The sequence below is a fragment of the Drosophila sechellia genome, unplaced genomic scaffold, assembly GCF_004382195.2.
Source record: "Drosophila sechellia strain sech25 unplaced genomic scaffold, ASM438219v1 U_227, whole genome shotgun sequence".
Classification (NCBI taxonomy): Eukaryota; Metazoa; Arthropoda; class Insecta; order Diptera; family Drosophilidae; genus Drosophila; species Drosophila sechellia.
This window is the reverse complement of record NW_022611168.1, coordinates 3,224-24,380: the sequence shown is the minus strand read 5'-3', so window position 1 is coordinate 24,380 and position 21,157 is coordinate 3,224. Positions and strand designations below refer to the sequence as shown.

General features: G+C 43.7%; 2 non-coding genes across 2 annotated transcripts; both read left to right on the top strand.

Annotated features, from left to right (window-relative positions):
• Nucleotides 1-8,647: 8,647 nt before the first annotated feature.
• LOC116802815 lies at nucleotides 8,648-10,641 on the top strand. The gene has a single exon (XR_004363155.1). It is a non-coding gene; the product is annotated as a small subunit ribosomal RNA (ribosomal RNA).
• Nucleotides 10,642-11,327: 686 nt separating this feature from the next.
• On the top strand, nucleotides 11,328-11,506 carry LOC116802814. The gene has a single exon (XR_004363154.1). It is a non-coding gene; the product is annotated as a 5.8S ribosomal RNA (ribosomal RNA).
• Nucleotides 11,507-21,157: the final 9,651 nt, after the last annotated feature.

The window sequence follows — 21,157 nt, the reverse complement described above, 5'->3', positions numbered from 1 at the left end:
TTGCCAAACACCTCGTCATCAATTTAGTGACGCATATGATATTGTCCTTATCATATAATTTTTGATATAAGACTTTAAAGAATTGAATCAAGTTGCCAAACACCTCGTCATCAATTTAGTGACGCATATGATATTGTCCTATCATATAATTATATAAGATTTAATGGTTGTGTCAAGTTGCCAAACACCTCGTCATCAATAGTGACGCATATGATAATTGTCCTATCATATAATTATATAAAGACTTTAATGATTGTGTCAAGTTGCCAAACACCTCGTCTATTTAGTGACGCATTATGATATTGTCCCTATCATATAATTTAATATAAAGACTTTAAGATTTGTATCAAGTTGCCAAACACCTCGTCATCATTTAGTGACGCATATGATATTGTCCCTATCATATAATTTAATATAAAGATTTAATGAATTGTGTCAAGTTGCCAAACACCTCGTCATCAATTTAGTGACGCATTGATATTGTCCTTATATATAATTTTTGATTATAAGACTTTAAGAATTGTATCAAGTTGCCAAACACCTCGTATCAATTTAGTTTTTTTTTTTTTTTTTTCTTTAGCGTGCGTTTATTTATTTAAAATCTGTCCTAGTGGACAATAATTAAATGGTTTTGCGGGGAACATTAGCTTAAGGGATACTATTGTACATGTATTTGTGGCGGGTTTTATATGTGTTGTCTATTGTTGTGGAAGATCGAGAGGGTGTCTCCTCATGAGACGTCTGCTTGTTTGGCTATTGTCTAACAGGTTGGTGGCGAGTGGTTAGGGTGGTTTTCGAGCCTTTTCAGGTATCTCTCGCTGAGCCTGGAGATTCATCAGCGACTTGTGGGATTCAAGTTCCCTATGTATGGCGACATTCTCGTGGTAGGGATGCGCATTACAGGCAATTCTCAAGCACCTATTCTGGAACCGCTGTATACGCAGGCGATTCGTGTGGCTTGCCGTGCCCCATAGCTGTATCCCGTAGGTCCAGATGGGCTTGAGAATTGCCTTGTACACAGGATTTTGTGGTTCTGCCTTAGCTTGGACCCTCTCCCAATAAGCCAATGCATCTGCCTCAGACGCGCATCGGCCTGTATGCGTTTGCTGACGATGTGGGGACGCCAAGTGAGCCTGCGGTCCAGGGTAAGTCCTAGTACTTGGGTGCGGGTGCGTTGGGAATGATGACTCCGTTTAGCGTGACCGGTGGGCAGTCTCCTCTCCTTAGTGCAAATGTTGTTTGGGTAGATTTTTCCGCGTTCACTACGATGTTCCACCTGCTGAGCCAGGATGTAGCGCGTCCATTTGCCTTTGGATTGTTTCGGAGGCTTCTCGTGGGTCGGATGAGGAGGCGAGGAAAGCCGTGTCATCTGCATAAGTCGCTATAGTTAGGTTCCTGGAGGGATTATGGGAAGGTCTGCGGTGTAAAGGGTGTACAGTATTGGTCCGAGCACACTGCCTTGCGGAACTCCAGCTCTGATCAGTCTGGGTAGGCTTATTGCACTTCCGCATCTGACTTGGAATGCTCTTCCCTCAGTGTAGGATTTGAGGAGGGTAAAATGGGGGCTTGGGAGGTAGGATTTGGTTTATGGAGGAGTCCAGGATGCCAAACTCTGTCGAATGCCTGCTTCACGTCGAGCATTACAGCGCAGCAGTATTTCTTTTCTCGAATGCCTCGAGGATCCGTTCGACTAGCCGGTGGCATTGCTCTGGTGTTCCGTGGGAGCGCCTGAAGCCAAACTGGTGATCGGGATCAAACCAGCCTCATCCAGTACTGGCAATACTCTGCGCAAAAATACTCTTTCGAGTATTTTGGAGAGGATTGCCAGCAAACTAATCGGACGATAGGAGGCGAGATTGCTTCAGGCTTACCAGGCTTGAGGAGGACAATAACCTCTGCTCTTTTCCACTCTTCCGGGAAGTACCCTAGCCGAAGCAGCTGTTGTAAATGCTGGCCAGCATTTGTGTGCAGCGGGATGGGAGCATTTTTAGGGCCGCCGCATCTATACGATCCAGGCCTGGAGATTTGTTGTTCTTCAGTAGAGCAATCTCCTGCGCAACTTCCTCAGGGTCGACTGGTTCCAACGGGGGACCGGGAGAGCTTGGGCTATTGAGAAACCGGGCTGTTTCAGCATGTTCTTCGGCAGTGCAGCAGTCGAACGGAGAGAAGGCGTTGTAAAGGTGTTCGGCGAAAGCTTCTGCTCTTTCAGCATCCGAAAGGCACCAGGATCCATCTGCTTTGCGCACTGCGGAAACCTTTTTGGCTGGTCGTTTAATGTGGCGGGTGACGTTCCACAGATTGTGGTCTGGGTCCCCGGGAGAGAGTTCTCGAGGAATCTGAGGAAGGAGTCCTGGCGTAGGCTGGAGATCTTGTCCTTCAACTCCTTTGTGGCGTGATTGAGCGCTGTTTTGTCTCTTGGATTGCGCGTCAAGAACCAAACTCTCCTGAGACGCCTCTTCTCAGTCACGAGTGCCGCAATTTCCGGGGACCAGAGGTGGAGGTCCCTGCTAGGTGTTCTCGCAGTCTTTGGTGGCGGTGGGCTTGCGAATTCCGCAGCGTTTTGCATCTGCCTGGTGAGATTCCCGATAGCTTCATCAATGTTCCTGGGTGTGTTGAGGATGGGGTTCGATTGACGGTGGAGAGCATCCAGGACGCGAACTTGGCGGCGTCGGTATATTTTCCAGTGAGCCTTCTGAGCGGGGTTTTCCTGAGGACTGGCGTGTTGATTAGCACGTTTATTGCACAGTGGTCTGACAGGAGATCAGCATTTGTTGTGCAGCTGATCTTCGCATGCCCTATGCCTTTCGACACAGCAAAGTCCAGTAGGTCTGGAGTCTTGAGGGATTCGTTGGCCAGTGAGTGGGCTCGCCAGTGGAGTGGCAGTCCAGTCGGTGGCGTTGCAGGTACCCAAACAGAGTTTTCCCTTTGGGGTTGTTGGCGCGCGATCCCCACCAAGAATGTTTGGCGTTATAATCTCCAGCTGCTATGAAGCGGGGCCCAAAATGCTCGAAGAACTCACTGAGGTGAGATGCTGTTATGCGGTATCTGGGGGGAAAGTAGACCGCTCCAATGTCTAAATCTCCTTGCGGGCTGACAATCCTGATGACAGGACATTGTGCCAGTCTTGCTGAAACGCGGGCAGCTCTAGGTATTGAATACCGCTCTGATGAGGATGGCTGCTCCACCGCGTGCTCTGCCAGAAGGATGGTCTGCATGGATGAGGTCATATCCGCTGATATTAAAGTGGGATCTGGGGAGAAGTGGGTTTCGGCTACGAGTAGGATATCGATCTGGTGGGTCTTCAGATGGTGCTCGACTATGGCCTTGCTGTTCTGCAGGCCGTTCGCATTCCAGACGACTAGGTGGAGCTTTAGTTGCATGACTTGCTGTTGAGAATGGTGGCCACCAGCTGTGTCATCTGGGTGAACATGCGCTCCATCATCCTTTCCATCATTCCTTCCATGCGAGCGAACATCGCTTCTATCTGACCGGAGTGTGGGGTTTCTGTTTGGGTTTGGACTGGGGTTGTGGGATTCTGCGGTGCTGCGTGCACTCCGTTGAGGGCGTCTCGGTAGCTCCTGCCAGAGGTGACGTTTGGTGATGCCACGGGCGGCGCCTTGTTAGCATTAGCGACGGGCCTTGTTTTCGGAGCAGCGAGTGCTTTGGCCCTTTTGTATGCAGGGCATCCCTTGAAAGACGCAGGATGGTCCGCCTGGCAGTGGAAGCAGCACGCTTTGTCGTCCTCCCTCTTCTCACATGCCCTCGATTCGTGAGGGCCTCCACACTTTACACATCGGTATTCCAGGAAGCAGTAACGCTGTGTATGACGAATCCTTGGCACCTGAAGCATTGAGGCACGTCGTTGAACTTCTGCGGCGGTTCAATGGTTATACCGACCTGCAGATCCGCTTGACTTGGTAGACGTCTTTGTTGTTGCTGGAAGGCTCCAGGTTGGCGAAGAATATTCCCAGCGGTTCTTTAGTTCTTCTGCCAATGGGATTGTGCAGATCTCTAACAGCGTGCCTTGTTCGAAGGTCTTCAATGATTTCCTCACGATCGGTGGAGTGGTGGAGTCCTTTGATGACAACCTTGTATGCACGTTCATCTTTCGGCTGGAAAGTCCGATGCCTCTTGTTTTGGGCCACAAGTTGGAGACGCAGAGCTGTATAGGACTCTTTGTCCGGCATCATGACACGTACGTTGTTGCCATTCACGGTCTTGTAGGTAAAATTGTTCTTCGGGCCTACAAGAGTCGTGATCATTTGACGAGTGCCGAGATGTTGGTCACATCGGGGATAAAAATCGGAGGTGGCTTTGATGGTCTTCGGGGTGGGCTTTGGTTTCTCGGGGGTCTTGGGCTTGGAATCGTCTTTAGGTCGGGTTCGTCATCAGAGCTCTCTTGGTCGTACTCGTCTTCTTCGGTCGAGAGTAAAGCGAAGGCGTTGTTGGCGAGCTTCTTGCGCAGAGCTGCGCTAGTGCTTGGCTTATCTTCCAGCTCCTCTCCCTGTGCTTTCTTTGCCGGTTTTCGCTTTATCTCGCCGGCTCTGTATGCGAGGTGCTTCCTCGCTGCTGGAGCTGCTCTTGCGTGTTCTCAGAGCTTTTTGCGTGGTGTTGTTCCAAGCTTGTGGGTGCGCGGGGGGCTGCCAGTCCATCTTCTCCAAAGTTGATAAGGAGTGAGGAGGGGGGGGGGGGGGAAGCTGGCACCGTAAGCCCGGTGAGCCAGGCAGCACGTGGCTGCTGCTTTGCAATTATACGCTGCTTCGAGCACTGGGTTTTTTGCGCTGATAACACGCACACTCGGGTGTGCGATGGTGTTAGTGCGAACTACCGTTAGGTACGTTGGCTGGGCCAATCAAAACGCGCGACAAGATCACGCGACGCGAAGTGGCTGGCACAAGTAACGGGACTTACAACTGTGAACAATTTGCTAACAATTTGCTAACAATTTGCTGTCGATCCGCAGGCACGTCTGCACTCGTCGAGTGTTCATGCGACTTGTATCATTTAGTGACGCATATGATATTGTCCTATCATATAATTTTTGATATAAAGACTTTAAGAATTGTATCAGTTGCCAAACACCTCGTCTCAATTTAGTGACGCATATGATATTGTCCCTTTCATATAATTAATATAAAGACTTTAATGGATTGTGTCAAGTTGCCAAACACCTCGTCATCAACTACTATATTATGGTTGCGCCGACCTCTCATATTGTATTCTCTTATGTGTTCATAGGATTTTGACAATTATACGAGTAAATTAAATAATATACATATGAAAATGATTAATTATTATATGTATAAGGGAAAAATGATGAAATATTCCCATATTATCTTAGTATTATAGAGGAAAGACCGTTGCCGACCTCTGATATTGTTCAACTTATGTATTTATATGATTTTGGCAATTATATGAGTAAATTAAAAAATATACATATGAAAATGGTTAATTATTATATGTATATGGGAAAAAATGCTAAGATATTCCCATATTCTCTTAGTATTATAGAGAAAAGCCATTTAAGTGAGAGGGTATAGTAGTGTAAACGACCGGAATTACGACAGAGGGTTCAAAAACTACTATAGGTAGGCAGTGGTTGCCGACCTCTCATATTGTCAAAACTTATGTATTCATATGATTTTGGCAATTGTATGAGTAAATTAAATAATATACATATGAAAATGATTAATTATTATATGTATAAGGGAAAAAATGCTGAAATATTCCCACATTCTCTAGTATTATAGAGAAAATCCATTATAGTGAGAGGGTATAGTAGTGTAAACGACCGGAATTACGACAGAGGGTTCAAAAACTACTATAGGTAGGCAGTGGTTGCCGACCTCTCATATTGTTCAAAACTTATGTATTCATATGAATTTGGCAATTATATGAGTAAATTAAATAATATACATATGAAAATGATTAATTATTATATGTATAAGGGAAAAAATGCTGAAATATTCCCACATTCTCTTAGTATTATAGAGAAAATCCATTATAGTGAGAGGGTATAGTAGTGTAAACGACCGGAATTACGACAGAGGGTTCAAAAACTACTATAGGTAGGCAGTGGTTGCCGACCTCTCATATTGTTCAAAACTTATGTATTCATATGATTTTGGCAATTATATGATTAAATTAAATAATATACATATGAAAATGGTTAATTATTATATGTATATGGGAAAAAATGCAGAGATATTCCCATATTCTCTTAGTATTATAGAGAAAAGCCATTTAAGTGAGAGGGTATAGTAGTGTAAACGACCGGAATTACGACAGAGGGTTCAAAAACTACTATAGGTAGGCAGTGGTTGCCGACCTCTCATATTGTTCAAAACTTATGTATTCATATGATTTTGGCAATTGTATGAGTAAATTAAATAATATACATACGAAAATGATTAATTATTATATGTATATGGGAAAAAATGCAGAGATATTCCCATATTCTCTTAGTATTATAGAGAAAAGCCATTTAAGTGAGAGGGTATAGTAGTGTAAACCACCGGAATTACGACAGAGGGTTCAAAAACTACTATAGGTAGGCAGTGGTTGCCGACCTCTCATATTGTTCAAAACTTATGTATTCATATGATTTTGGCAATTGTATGAGTAAATTAAATAATATACATATGAAAATGATTAATTATTATATGTATAAGGGAAAAAATGCTGAAATATTCCCACATTCTCTTAGTATTATAGAGAAAATCCATTATAGTGAGAGGGTATAGTAGTGTAAACGACCGGAATTACGACAGAGGGTTCAAAAACTACTATAGGTAGGCAGTGGTTGCCGACCTCTCATATTGTTCAAAACTTATGTATTCATATGATTTTGGCAATTATATGATTAAATTAAATAATATACATATGAAAATGGTTAATTATTATATGTATATGGGAAAAAATGCTGAGATATTCCCATATTCTCTTAGTATTATAGAGAAAAGCCATTTAAGTGAGAGGGTATAGTAGTGTAAACGACCGGAATTACGACAGAGGGTTCAAAAACTACTATAGGTAGGCAGTGGTTGCCGACCTCTCATATTGTTCAAAACTTATGTATTCATATGATTTTGGCAATTGTATGAGTAAATTAAATAATATACATATGAAAATGATTAATTATTATATGTATAAGGGAAAAAATGCTGAAATATTCCCACATTCTCTTAGTATTATAGAGAAAATCCATTATAGTGAGAGGGTATAGTAGTGTAAACGACCGGAATTACGACAGAGGGTTCAAAAACTACTATAGGTAGGCAGTGGTTGCCGACCTCTCATATTGTTCAAAACTTATGTATTCATATGATTTTGGCAATTATATGATTAAATTAAATAATATACATATGAAAATGGTTAATTATTATATGTATATGGGAAAAAATGCTGAGATATTCCATATTCTCTTAGTATTATAGAGAAAAGCCATTATAGTGAGAGGGTATAGTAGTGTAAACGACCGGAATTACGACAGAGGGTTCAAAAACTACTATAGGTAGGCAGTGGTTGCCGACCTCTCATATTGTTCAAAACTTATGTATTCATATGAATTTGGCAATTATATGAGTAAATTAAATAATAAACATATAAAAATTAATATTTATTATATGTATAAAAAAAAAAATAATCATATTATATATGAATAATGGAAAAAAAATGAAATGTTCCTATAATCTCTTAATATATAAGAGAATAGACCGTATGTTGGGTGGCAAACGGAATTGAAAATACCCGCTTTGAGGACAGCGGGTTCAAAAACTACTATAGGTAGGCAGTGGTTGCCGACCTCCCGCATTATTCGAAATATTTATTTCGGATTATGTTTATATTGGTTACATAAAATAAAGTATATTATTATCCGTACAAATTTGTTTCTCAGTTCTATAGAACACGGGACTTGGCTCCGCGGATAATAGGAATATACGCTTTTAGATAATATCGTTGAAACAAAAGTCAAGTTTCTATTATATATAGAATAACAAATCGTTTCCATATATTATCGTTAATTTTTGGAGGCAGGCAAATATTAATTTATTACCTGCCGTATAGTTGGATTATTATATCGTTACGGTATAATACAAATATGGATTCTTATGAAAGAAATATAAAATTATATATTAAATGTGGAAATATTATCATATGCGCTTGGTTTTATGTTATATATTACCAGAGAGATATATGAAAAGAGATAAATTTTAAATTTATCTTCAAAATGCAAATGATTTAACTTAATATTTATATTGGTTAAACAAAAATTGTACATGTGTGGATACAATAATTATGTATGTTGGAAATAAAATGATATTTTATAATGAAATATGTATATATAAAAAGATAAAATTATAGAAACATATATATTACAATAATTATATGAAATTCTTGTTATATTGGTAAAACAAGTATAAATTAAAAATGAAAATATGGATTACGAATGCTATATAAAAATGGCCGTAATCGAATAGATTTTTTACTTATATTTATATATTTAAAATTTTACCCAAAGGCGAAATATTGAATTTTATTCAATATAATAAAAATCATGGAATTATATAAAGTGAAAAATCTATATATCTATTATATTGCTTATTTCGATTCAAAAAATATGAATGGAATATGAAGGAAAAACATTATTCTGGTTGATCCTGCCAGTAGTTATATGCTTGTCTCAAAGATTAAGCCATGCATGTCTAAGTACACACGAATTAAAAGTGAAACCGCAAAAGGCTCATTATATCAGTTATGGTTCCTTAGATCGTTAACAGTTACTTGGATAACTGTGGTAATTCTAGAGCTAATACATGCAATTAAAACATGAACCTTATGGGACATGTGCTTTTATTAGGCTAAAACCAAGCGATCGCAAGATCGTTATATTGGTTGAACTCTAGATAACATGCAGATCGTATGGTCTTGTACCGACGACAGATCTTTCAAATGTCTGCCCTATCAACTTTTGATGGTAGTATCTAGGACTACCATGGTTGCAACGGGTAACGGGGAATCAGGGTTCGATTCCGGAGAGGGAGCCTGAGAAACGGCTACCACATCTAAGGAAGGCAGCAGGCGCGTAAATTACCCACTCCCAGCTCGGGGAGGTAGTGACGAAAAATAACAATACAGGACTCATATCCGAGGCCCTGTAATTGGAATGAGTACACTTTAAATCCTTTAACAAGGACCAATTGGAGGGCAAGTCTGGTGCCAGCAGCCGCGGTAATTCCAGCTCCAATAGCGTATATTAAAGTTGTTGCGGTTAAAACGTTCGTAGTTGAACTTGTGCTTCATACGGGTAGTACAACTTACAATTGTGGTTAGTACTATACCTTTATGTATGTAAGCGTATTACCGGTGGAGTTCTTATATGTGATTAAATACTTGTATTTTTCATATGTTCCTCCTATTTAAAAACCTGCACTAGTGCTCTTAAACGAGTGTTATTGTGGGCCGGTACTATTACTTTGAACAAATTAGAGTGCTTAAAGCAGGCTTCAAATGCCTGAATATTCTGTGCATGGGATAATGAAATAAGACCTCTGTTCTGCTTTCATTGGTTTTCAGATCAAGAGGTAATGATTAATAGAAGCAGTTTGGGGGCATTAGTATTACGACGCGAGAGGTGAAATTCTTGGACCGTCGTAAGACTAACTTAAGCGAAAGCATTTGCCAAAGATGTTTTCATTAATCAAGAACGAAAGTTAGAGGTTCGAAGGCGATCAGATACCGCCCTAGTTCTAACCATAAACGATGCCAGCTAGCAATTGGGTGTAGCTACTTTTATGGCTCTCTCAGTCGCTTCCCGGGAAACCAAAGCTTTTGGGCTCCGGGGGAAGTATGGTTGCAAAGCTGAAACTTAAAGGAATTGACGGAAGGGCACCACCAGGAGTGGAGCCTGCGGCTTAATTTGACTCAACACGGGAAAACTTACCAGGTCCGAACATAAGTGTGTAAGACAGATTGATAGCTCTTTCTCGAATCTATGGGTGGTGGTGCATGGCCGTTCTTAGTTCGTGGAGTGATTTGTCTGGTTAATTCCGATAACGAACGAGACTCAAATATATTAAATAGATATCTTCAGGATTATGGTGCTGAAGCTTATGTAGCCTTCATTCATGGTGGCAGTAAAATGTTTATTGTGTTTGAATGTGTTTATGTAAGTGGAGCCGTACCTGTTGGTTTGTCCCATTATAAGGACACTAGCTTCTTAAATGGACAAATTGCGTCTAGCAATAATGAGATTGAGCAATAACAGGTCTGTGATGCCCTTAGATGTCCTGGGCTGCACGCGCGCTACAATGAAAGTATCAACGTGTATTTCCTAGACCGAGAGGTCCGGGTAAACCGCTGAACCACTTTCATGCTTGGGATTGTGAACTGAAACTGTTCACATGAACTTGGAATTCCCAGTAAGTGTGAGTCATTAACTCGCATTGATTACGTCCCTGCCCTTTGTACACACCGCCCGTCGCTACTACCGATTGAATTATTTAGTGAGGTCTCCGGACGTGATCACTGTGACGCCTTGCGTGTTACGGTTGTTTCGCAAAAGTTGACCGAACTTGATTATTTAGAGGAAGTAAAAGTCGTAACAAGGTTTCCGTAGGTGAACCTGCGGAAGGATCATTATTGTATAATATCCTTATCGTTAATAAATATTTGTTATAATACAAATAAATACAATTTACCAAAATAAAAATATTACAAAATGATTCCACGGAATCAAAAGTTAAAGTCAAAATAAAATGAAGATGGCTTTTATTTTATATGTGGGCTTGGCAACCTCATAAAAAGACTTTAACATTATTAATGTTGCTGTGCGTATTTGTGGCAGTACTTACTACAACAACGGCGTTTCCTATAAAAACAAATTCTCGAAAATGGAAATCGAAGAAACTAAACTAAATTCGAAAGTAGAAGTCGAATTAAAATAAAAATAATTTTGAATGTGTGGTAATCAAAATAAGTGTGTGTGTATATGGACCATAATATACACGCGTTGCGAATATGTATTGTTCATCTATGTTATGAGCATACGTTGGCTAATGCAACAACCTAAAATATACAATGTTTGTACCTGTCATCCATCAGGTTAATGTTTTATATAAATTTTGCAGTATGTGTCACCCAAAATAGCAAACCATAACCAGATTATTATGATACATAATGCTTATATGAAACTAAGACATTTCGCAACATTTATTTTAGGTATAAAAATAAATTTATTGAAGGAATTGATATATGCCAGTAAAATGGTGTATTTTTAATTTCTTTCAATAAAAACAATATTGACATTATATAAAATTGAATTATAAAACTCTAAGCGGTGGATCACTCGGCTCATGGGTCGATGAAGAACGCAGCAAACTGTGCGTCATCGTGTGAACTGCAGGACACATGAACATCGACATTTTGAACGCATATCGCAGTCCATGCTGTTATGTACTTTAATTAATTTTATAGTGCTGCTTGGACTACATATGGTTGAGGGTTGTAAGACTATGCTAATTAAGTTGTTTATAAATTTTTTATAAGCATATGGTATATTATTGGATTAAATAATGATTTTATTCATAATATTAAAAAAGAAATGAAAAACATTATCTCACATTTGAATGTGAAAAACGAAGAGAAATATTTTCTTTTTCAATCAAATAATACTGAGAAATGTCTAGCATAAAAAATTGAAATATTTTTCATCTAGAATTGTCTCTTATTAATGATTCGGAAAAAGAAAAATCTTGGTTTTGTTATTATTCTTCGTTGGTTCGTTAAATGGATAAAAATGACTTTGCTTACAAGAACTATTGGAACTATTTATAACGAATTTAATTGATTGTTTTATCATTTATATATAAAGAATTTATGGCAAAATATAGTTATATATACAACCTCAACTCATATGGGACTACCCCCTGAATTTAAGCATATTAATTAGGGGAGGAAAAGAAACTAACAAGGATTTTCTTAGTAGCGGCGAGCGAAAAGAAAACAGTTCAGCACTAAGTCACTTTGTCTATATGGCAAATGTGAGATGCAGTGTATGGAGCGTCAATATTCTAGTATGAGAAATTAATGATTTAAGTCCTTCTTAAATGAGGCCATTTACCCATAGAGGGTGCCAGGCCCGTATAACGTTAATGATTGCTAGATGATGTTTCCAAAGAGTCGTGTTGCTTGATAGTGCAGCACTAAGTGGGTGGTAAACTCCATCTAAAACTAAATATAACCATGAGACCGATAGTAAACAAGTACCGTGAGGGAAAGTTGAAAAGAACTCTGAATAGAGAGTTAAACAGTACGTGAAACTGCTTAGAGGTTAAGCCCGATGAACCTGAATATCCGTTATGGAAAATTCATCATTAAAATTGTAATATTTAAATAATATTATTAAGAATAATGTGCATTTTTTCCATATAAGGACATTGTAATCTATTAGCATATCCCAAATTTATCATAAAATATAACTTATAGTTTATTCCAATTAAATTGCTTGCATTTTAACACAGAATAAATGTTATTAATTTGATAAAGTGCTGATAGATTTATATTATTACAGAGCGTTAATTTTTCGGAATTATATAATGGCATAATTATCATTGATTTTTGTGTTTATTATATGCTCTTGTATGATTAACAATGCGAAAGATTCAGGATACCTTCGGGACCCGTCTTGAAACACGGACCAAGGAGTCTAACATATGTGCAAGTTATTGGGATGTAAACCTAATAGCGTAATTAACTTGACTAATAATGGGATTAGTTTTTTAGCTATTTATAGCTAATTAACACAATCCCGGGGCGTTCTATATAGTTATGTATAATGTATATTTATATTATTTATGCCTCTAACTGGAACGTACCTTGAGCATATATGCTGTGACCCGAAAGATGGTGAACTATACTTGATCAGGTTGAAGTCAGGGGAAACCCTGATGGAAGACCGAAACAGTTCTGACGTGCAAATCGATTGTCAGAATTGAGTATAGGGGCGAAAGACCAATCGAACCATCTAGTAGCTGGTTCCTTCCGAAGTTTCCCTCAGGATAGCTGGTGCATTTTAATATTATATAAAATAATCTTATCTGGTAAAGCGAATGATTAGAGGCCTTAGGGTCGAAACGATCTTAACCTATTCTCAAACTTTAAATGGGTAAGAACCTTAACTTTCTTGATATGAAGTTCAAGGTTATGATATAATGTGCCCAGTGGGCCACTTTTGGTAAGCAGAACTGGCGCTGTGGGATGAACCAAACGTAATGTTACGGTGCCCAAATTAACAACTCATGCAGATACCATGAAAGGCGTTGGTTGCTTAAAACAGCAGGACGGTGATCATGGAAGTCGAAATCCGCTAAGGAGTGTGTAACAACTCACCTGCCGAAGCAACTAGCCCTTAAAATGGATGGCGCTTAAGTTGTATACCTATACATTACCGCTAAAGTAGATGATTTATATTACTTGTGATATAAATTTTGAAACTTTAGTGAGTAGGAAGGTACAATGGTATGCGTAGAAGTGTTTGGCGTAAGCCTGCATGGAGCTGCCATTGGTACAGATCTTGGTGGTAGTAGCAAATAATCGAATGAGACCTTGGAGGACTGAAGTGGAGAAGGGTTTCGTGTGAACAGTGGTTGATCACGAGTTAGTCGGTCCTAAGTTCAAGGCGAAAGCCGAAAATTTTCAAGTAAAACAAAAATGCCTAACTATATAAACAAAGCGAATATAATACACTTGAATAATTTTGAACGAAAGGGAATACGGTTCCAATTCCGTAACCTGTTGAGTATCCGTTTGTTATTAAATATGGGCCTCGTGCTCATCCTGGCAACAGGAACGACCATAAAGAAGCCGTCGAGAGATATCGGAAGAGTTTTCTTTTCTGTTTTATAGCCGTACTACCATGGAAGTCTTTCGCAGAGAGATATGGTAGATGGGCTAGAAGAGCATGACATATACTGTTGTGTCGATATTTTCTCCTCGGACCTTGAAAATTTATGGTGGGGACACGCAAACTTCTCAACAGGCCGTACCAATATCCGCAGCTGGTCTCCAAGGTGAAGAGTCTCTAGTCGATAGAATAATGTAGGTAAGGGAAGTCGGCAAATTAGATCCGTAACTTCGGGATAAGGATTGGCTCTGAAGATTGAGATAGTCGGGCTTGATTGGGAAACAATAACATGGTTTATGTGCTCGTTCTGGGTAAATAGAGTTTCTAGCATTTATGTTAGTTACTTGTTCCCGGATAGTTTAGTTACGTAGCCAATTGTGGAACTTTCTTGCTAAAATTTTTAAGAATACTATTTGGGTTAAACCAATTAGTTCTTATCAATTATAACGATTATCAATTAACAATCAATTCAGAACTGGCACGGACTTGGGGAATCCGACTGTCTAATTAAAACAAAGCATTGTGATGGCCCTAGCGGGTGTTGACACAATGTGATTTCTGCCCAGTGCTCTGAATGTCAAAGTGAAGAAATTCAAGTAAGCGCGGGTCAACGGCGGGAGTAACTATGACTCTCTTAAGGTAGCCAAATGCCTCGTCATCTAATTAGTGACGCGCATGAATGGATTAACGACGGACGTGTTTTCGTTGCGCTCGTGTACAGATTGCGAAGAACTTGGTTTTCCGTGTTTGGAAAGTAATAAAATCGGTGAATTAGTGCTCCGCGAAAGTCGTGTGCTAATTTTCGTGTGTTATAAACAAGCGGTTTGGAAGTAATTAACAATTAATTGTTGGGAATTTTCCACTTAGCACGTGCTGAAGGCGAACTTACGAGTAAGTTTTTCGAGTAAGCTTTTTGATCAGCTGTCACAAAGCTTATTGGTGGGAGTCACTGCTAAGGTTTGTGTCTAGGGAGAGTTTTAGTGCTACCAGACTCTACCGATAGGTGGAGCTCGAGTTCCAGAGCAACTACCTTTTGTCAGCGAGTAAACGAGCATACGGTTGCTGGCGTCGACGGTAGGTGGAGCCACCATCGTATTTATGCCGATGGAGAGCGACAGCAGCGCGAGTGCCTTGAGCGGAAGTAGTGCCTCGATGAAGTCCAGACGAGGCAGGCGCAGAAGCCATCTGGCATCTAAGAGCTCGGCGCCAACGCAGGCGAAATTGGTTGCCCTGGCATCGAATGGAGTGCCAGAACCCGTTGGGGTACTGGAGGAGCCGTTTTCGTCGCTGGAGGACGCCCGGGCGGCTACGGAGAACGCTGCCATTGATGCTGCCCCCCCCACGCTGCTGCCACCGCTGCTGATCCTACTGCTGCCCCTGCTGCCGACCACACTGCTGCCTCCGCCGTTTTCACTGCTGCTAAAATTGTTGCCACCACTGCCACTGCCGCCACCGCTGCCGCCCGTGCTGGGCAAGCAGCCATGATGGCAGAGCTGTCGGCCACACAGCGCATGGTGAGAAGCAGCTTCCGCAGACTAGGAGAAGTGGACACGGAAGAGCTCTCATATGCTATCAGCCGCTACGATGAGCTGGTGTTGGCGCTAATGCTCCGGTGCGGAGAGCTGGAGACGCGGCTTGCTATGCCGCCACCGCCGCCGCCGTCGTTGAATCTGTTGAAAAATACGGCCGCCAATGCTCCCCAGATGCAGCAGGTTGCACCCATCGCTGCCCCGCGGACTACCAAGGTCCGCGAGACGTGGTCAGCGGTGGTGAAGTGCGACGACCCTGCGCTATCGGGGAAAGACATAGCGGAAAAGGTGCGAACGATGGTTGCACCCTCTCTCGGAGTCAGAGTACACGAGGTCCGTGAGCTCCGTCGAGGTGGTGGTGCGATCATTCGCACTCCTTCGGTGGGAGAGCTGCAGAAGGTGGTCGCTTCAAAAAGATTCGCCGAGGTTGGCCTAAATGTGGCACGGAATGCGGCCGAGAAGCCGAAGGTCGTCGTATATGACGTCGACACAGCTATCGGCCCTGAGGAGTTTATGAAGGAGCTCCACGAAAACAACTTCGACAGCGAAATGAATCTGGCCCAGTTTAAGAAGTCAGTGCACCTGGTGACCAAGGCGTGGTCGGTAGCTGACGGCGCCACAGTAAATGTGACGCTGGAGGTTGACGACCGGGCGATGGCGAAGCTTGATGTAGGTCGTGTCTACATCAAGTGGTTCTCATTCCGATGCCGGTCACAGGTCCGCACATACGCCTGCCACAGATGTGTGGGTTTCGACCACAAGGTCAGCGAATGCCGGCAGAAGGATAGTGTCTGTCGCCAGTGCGGGCAACAAGGCCACACTGCGGCAAAGTGCCAAAACCCGGTGGACTGCCGGAACTGCCGCCACAGAGGGCAACCCTCGGGGCATTACATGCTCTCGAGCGTTTGCCCGATATACGGGGCGTTGCTGGCGAGGGTGCAAGCTAGACACTAATGTTTAGCTTCATCCAAGCGAACTGTGGCCGAGGCCGAGCTGCGACCATCGAGCTCGGAGTCCGACTCAGGAGATCGGAGTCTATGTTCGCGCTGGTGCAGGAGCCGTATCTCGACGGGGACGGAATGGATGTGCTGCCTGAAGGAATGAGAATTTTCATCGATCGGCGAGGGAAGGCAGCCATCCTAGTGGATCACCAGGAAGCCATCTGTATGCCAGTGGAGACCCTCACCACAGATTATGGCGTATGTCTGGTCGTGAAAGGGAGTTTTGGCTCAATCTTCCTTTGCGCCGCATACTGCCAGTATGATGCACCTCTGGAACCGTACATCCGGTACATGGATGCGGTCCTGCTGCAGGCCAGCAGAACCCCCGCAATCCTGGGCCTCGACGCGAATGCAGTGTCCCCCATGTGGCTTAGCAAACTCTCTCGTCATGCCGAGGGGCAAGCTAACTACAGACGGGGTGAGCTGCTGTCAGAGTGGATGCTGGAGGCAAGAGTCGCCGCCCTAAACCAGTCAACAGAGGTGTACACGTTCGATAATTACAGAGCTACAAGCGATATCGACGTGACAATCGTCAATGAGGCAGCATCTATGTGGGCCACATATGAGTGGAGAGTGGACGAGTGGGAATTGAGTGACCACAACATCATTACTGTTGTGGCCGAACCAACTACCGCGCGCGCAGTTGAGAGCATAGCTCCTGTGCCGTCCTGGAACTTCTCCAATGCACGTTGGCGATTGTTCAAGGAGGAAATGGTGAGTAGAGCAGCCGAACTTCCGGAAAACTTCTCAGAGTCGCCGTTGGACCAGCAAGTTTCGACCCTGCGCAGTATAGTACATAATGTATGTGATATTGCGCTGGGAAGAAAGTCCATCCGATTGCCCAGCAGGAGAGCACGTTGGTGGACTGCCGACCTCTGTGATGCAAGGCGCGAAGTCCGGAGACTTCGTCGCCTACTTCAAAATGGAAGGCGTCATGATGATGATGCCGCAATAGAGCGTGTATTGGTCGACCTGAGGCGGGCCTCAGCCAACTACAAGAAGCTCATTTGGAGGGCGAAAATGGATGAGTGGAAACGCTTCGTGGGAGATCATGCCGACGACCCATGGGGGCGCGTCTATAAGATTTGCCGAGGCCGCAGGAAGTGCACGGAGATTGGGTGCCTCCGCGTGAATGGCGAGATGATCACCGATTGGGGTGACTGTGCACGAGTGCTCCTCCGCAATTTCTTCCCAGTTGCGGAGTCCGAAGCACCGACTGCCATCGCGGAGGAAGTCCCACCGGCCCTCGAAGTATTCGAGGTTGATGCATGTGTTGCCCGGTTGAAGAGCAGGCGCTCTCCCGGCTTGGACGGCATTAATGGCACTATCTGCAAGGCAGTCTGGCGCGCCATACCCGAGCACCTTGCATCGTTGTTTTCCCGATGCATCCGATTAGGATACTTTCCCGCTGAGTGGAAGTGCCCACGAGTTGTCTCGCTGCTCAAAGGGCCAGATAAGGACAAATGTGAGCCCTCCTCATATAGAGGAATATGCTTGCTACCAGTCTTTGGTAAGGTGCTCGAGGCCATCATGGTGAATCGTGTGAGAGAAGTTCTTCCGGAAGGCTGCAGATGGCAATTTGGATTTCGCCAAGGACGATGTGTGGAGGATGCTTGGAGGCACGTGAAGAGCAGTGTTTGTGCCAGCCCGGCGCAATACGTGCTCGGCACATTCGTGGACTTCAAAGGAGCATTCGACAACGTCGAATGGAGTGCTGCACTCCGCCGACTAGCCGACTTGGGATGCCGGGAGATGGGCTTGTGGCAGAGCTTTTTCTCCGGCCGAAGAGCAGTGATCCGAAGCAGTTCCGGTACTGTGGATGTACCGGTAACTAGAGGCTGCCCGCAGGGGTCAATCAGTGGCCCATTTATCTGGGACATACTGATGGATGTACTGCTTCAGCGTCTCCAGCCGTATTGCCAGCTGAGTGCATACGCGGATGACTTGCTGCTTCTCGTCGAGGGAAATTCCCGAGCTGAGCTAGAGGAAAAAGGTGCAGAGCTGATGTCCATCGTAGAAGCGTGGGGAGCGGAAGTTGGCGTTACCGTCTCGACCAGCAAGACGGTAATAATGCTGCTGAAAGGTGCCTTGAGACGTGCGCCTACGGTGAGGTTTGCTGGAGCGAACCTTCCGTATGTGCGTAGCTGTCGGTACCTTGGCATCACGGTCAGTGAAGGAATGAAATTCCTCACGCACATAGCTTCGCTTCGCCAGCGGATGACCGGAGTCGTTGGAGCATTGGCGCGTGTGCTTCGAGCCGACTGGGGCTTCAGTCCTCGAGCCAGGCGGACCATATATGACGGACTCATGGCACCTTGTGTGCTGTTTGGTGCCCCGGTATGGTATGACACCGCCGAACAGGTAGCCGCCCGGAGACGACTAGCCTCCTGCCAGAGGCTAATCCTGCTTGGATGCCTTTCGGTATGCCGAACAGTGTCCACAGTGGCACTGCAGGTACTTGGCGGAGCTCCCCCGCTTGACTTGGCTGCTAAGTTTTTAGCGGTCAAGTACAAGCTGAAGCGTGGATACCCGCTGGAGGAGAACGACTGGCTATACGGCGAGGACACTACGTGTCTAAGCTGGAAGCAGAGGAAGACTCGCCTAGAGGAGTGCTTGCTGCAGAATTGGCAAAACAGATGGGATGACGACAGCGAACCAGGACGGGTGACGCACAAGTTCATCCCATACGTCACTCTCGCCTATCGAGATCCAAGCTTTGGATTCTCGATGAGGACGTCTTTCCTGCTGACAGGTCACGGGTCGTTTAACGCATTTTTGCAAGGGAGAGCCCTCAGCGATACCACTGCTTGCGCTTGTGGTGATCCATATGAGGACTGGATGCACATATTGTGCGCTTGTCCTCTATATGCAGATTTGCGAAACCTCGATGGACTTGGAGTGCAGCGCCTTGGCGAAAACTGGACCTTCAATAGAATCCTGGAAGATCAGCAGAGGATTCAACGGCTGGCAGCGTTTGCGGACGAGGTGTTCCGTAGGAGGAGGGGTATTTAGCCCAAAACTTCGCCGTGTGGTTAGCGGGCGAGAATACTTCCACAGCCCGCTATTGCTTGTCGTAAGAGGCGACTAATATAGCGACTGGTTCCTCTAACCATGCTTGTCGGAGCAAAAGGAGGAGGCCCACCGAGCCTCTCTTTCGGTACCACGGGTTGTGCTGCTCCAAGACAGCACATTGAGGTAGGCCCCCTGGTGGGAGTATCGTGGTGGCTGTGGTTGATACCCATATCGCGGGTAGAGCCTTCGTGTTCGACGTTTGAGTTACGGTGCTAGTTGCGCAAAACTCGGGTGCTGTGACCCAGAGATCAGTAGAGATTTTAGGTAGATCTCGCTCCTCAGCAAGGGGGAGTGCTTGCCCGGCAAGCAAGTACTCGAATTGCTACCGGGGTGGTCGCTATGTACATAGCTATAGCTTCCAGTCCGGGACGTTTGTCTGGCGTATCCAGACTCATGCACCATGTTGATACATGCACCACTTGTGGGTGTTCAGGGTGTCGTGGTTGTAATCCCTTCAGTGTGGAACACGCCACGTAAAACAAGTTCGGAGAGGTCCGAAAGTCACTGTCCCTATCTACTATCTAGCGAAACCACAGCCAAGGGAACGGGCTTGGAATAATTAGCGGGGAAAGAAGACCCTTTTGAGCTTGACTCTAATCTGGCAGTGTAAGGAGACATAAGAGGTGTAGAATAAGTGGGAGATATTAGACCTCGGTTTGGTATCGTCAATGAAATACCACTACTCTTATTGTTTCCTTACTTACTTGATTAAATGGAACGTGTATCATTTCCTAGCCATTATACGGATATATTTATTATATCTTATGGTATTGGGTTTTGATGCAAGCTTCTTGATCAAAGTATCACGAGTTTGTTATATAATCGCAAACAAATTCTTTAATAAAACGATGCATTTATGTATTTTTGATTTGAAAATTTGGTATAACTCCAATTACTCAGGTATGATCCAATTCAAGGACATTGCCAGGTAGGGAGTTTGACTGGGGCGGTACATCTCTCAAATAATAACGGAGGTGTCCCAAGGCCAGCTCAGTGCGGACAGAAACCACACATAGAGCAAAAGGGCAAATGCTGACTTGATCTCGGTGTTCAGTACACACAGGGACAGCAAAAGCTCGGCCTATCGATCCTTTTGGTTTAAAGAGTTTTTAACAAGAGGTGTCAGAAAAGTTACCATAGGGATAACTGGCTTGTGGCGGCCAAGCGTTCATAGCGACGTCGCTTTTTGATCCTTCGATGTCGGCTCTTCCTATCATTGTGAAGCAAAATTCACCAAGCGTTGGATTGTTCACCCATGCAAGGGAACGTGAGCTGGGTTTAGACCGTCGTGAGACAGGTTAGTTTTACCCTACTAATGACAAAACGTTGTTGCGACAGCATTCCTGCGTAGTACGAGAGGAACCGCAGGTACGGACCAATGGCACAATACTTGTTCGAGCGAACAGTGGTATGACGCTACGTCCGTTGGATTATGCCTGAACGCCTCTAAGGTCGTATCCGTGCTGGACTGCAATGATAAATAAGGGGCAATTTGCATTGTATGGCTTCTAAACCATTTAAAGTTTATAATTTATTTTATAAACGACAATGGATGTGATGCCAATGTAATTTGTAACATAGTAAATTAGGAGGATCTTCGATCACCTGATGCCGCGCTAGTTACATATAAAAGCATTATTTAATACAATGAC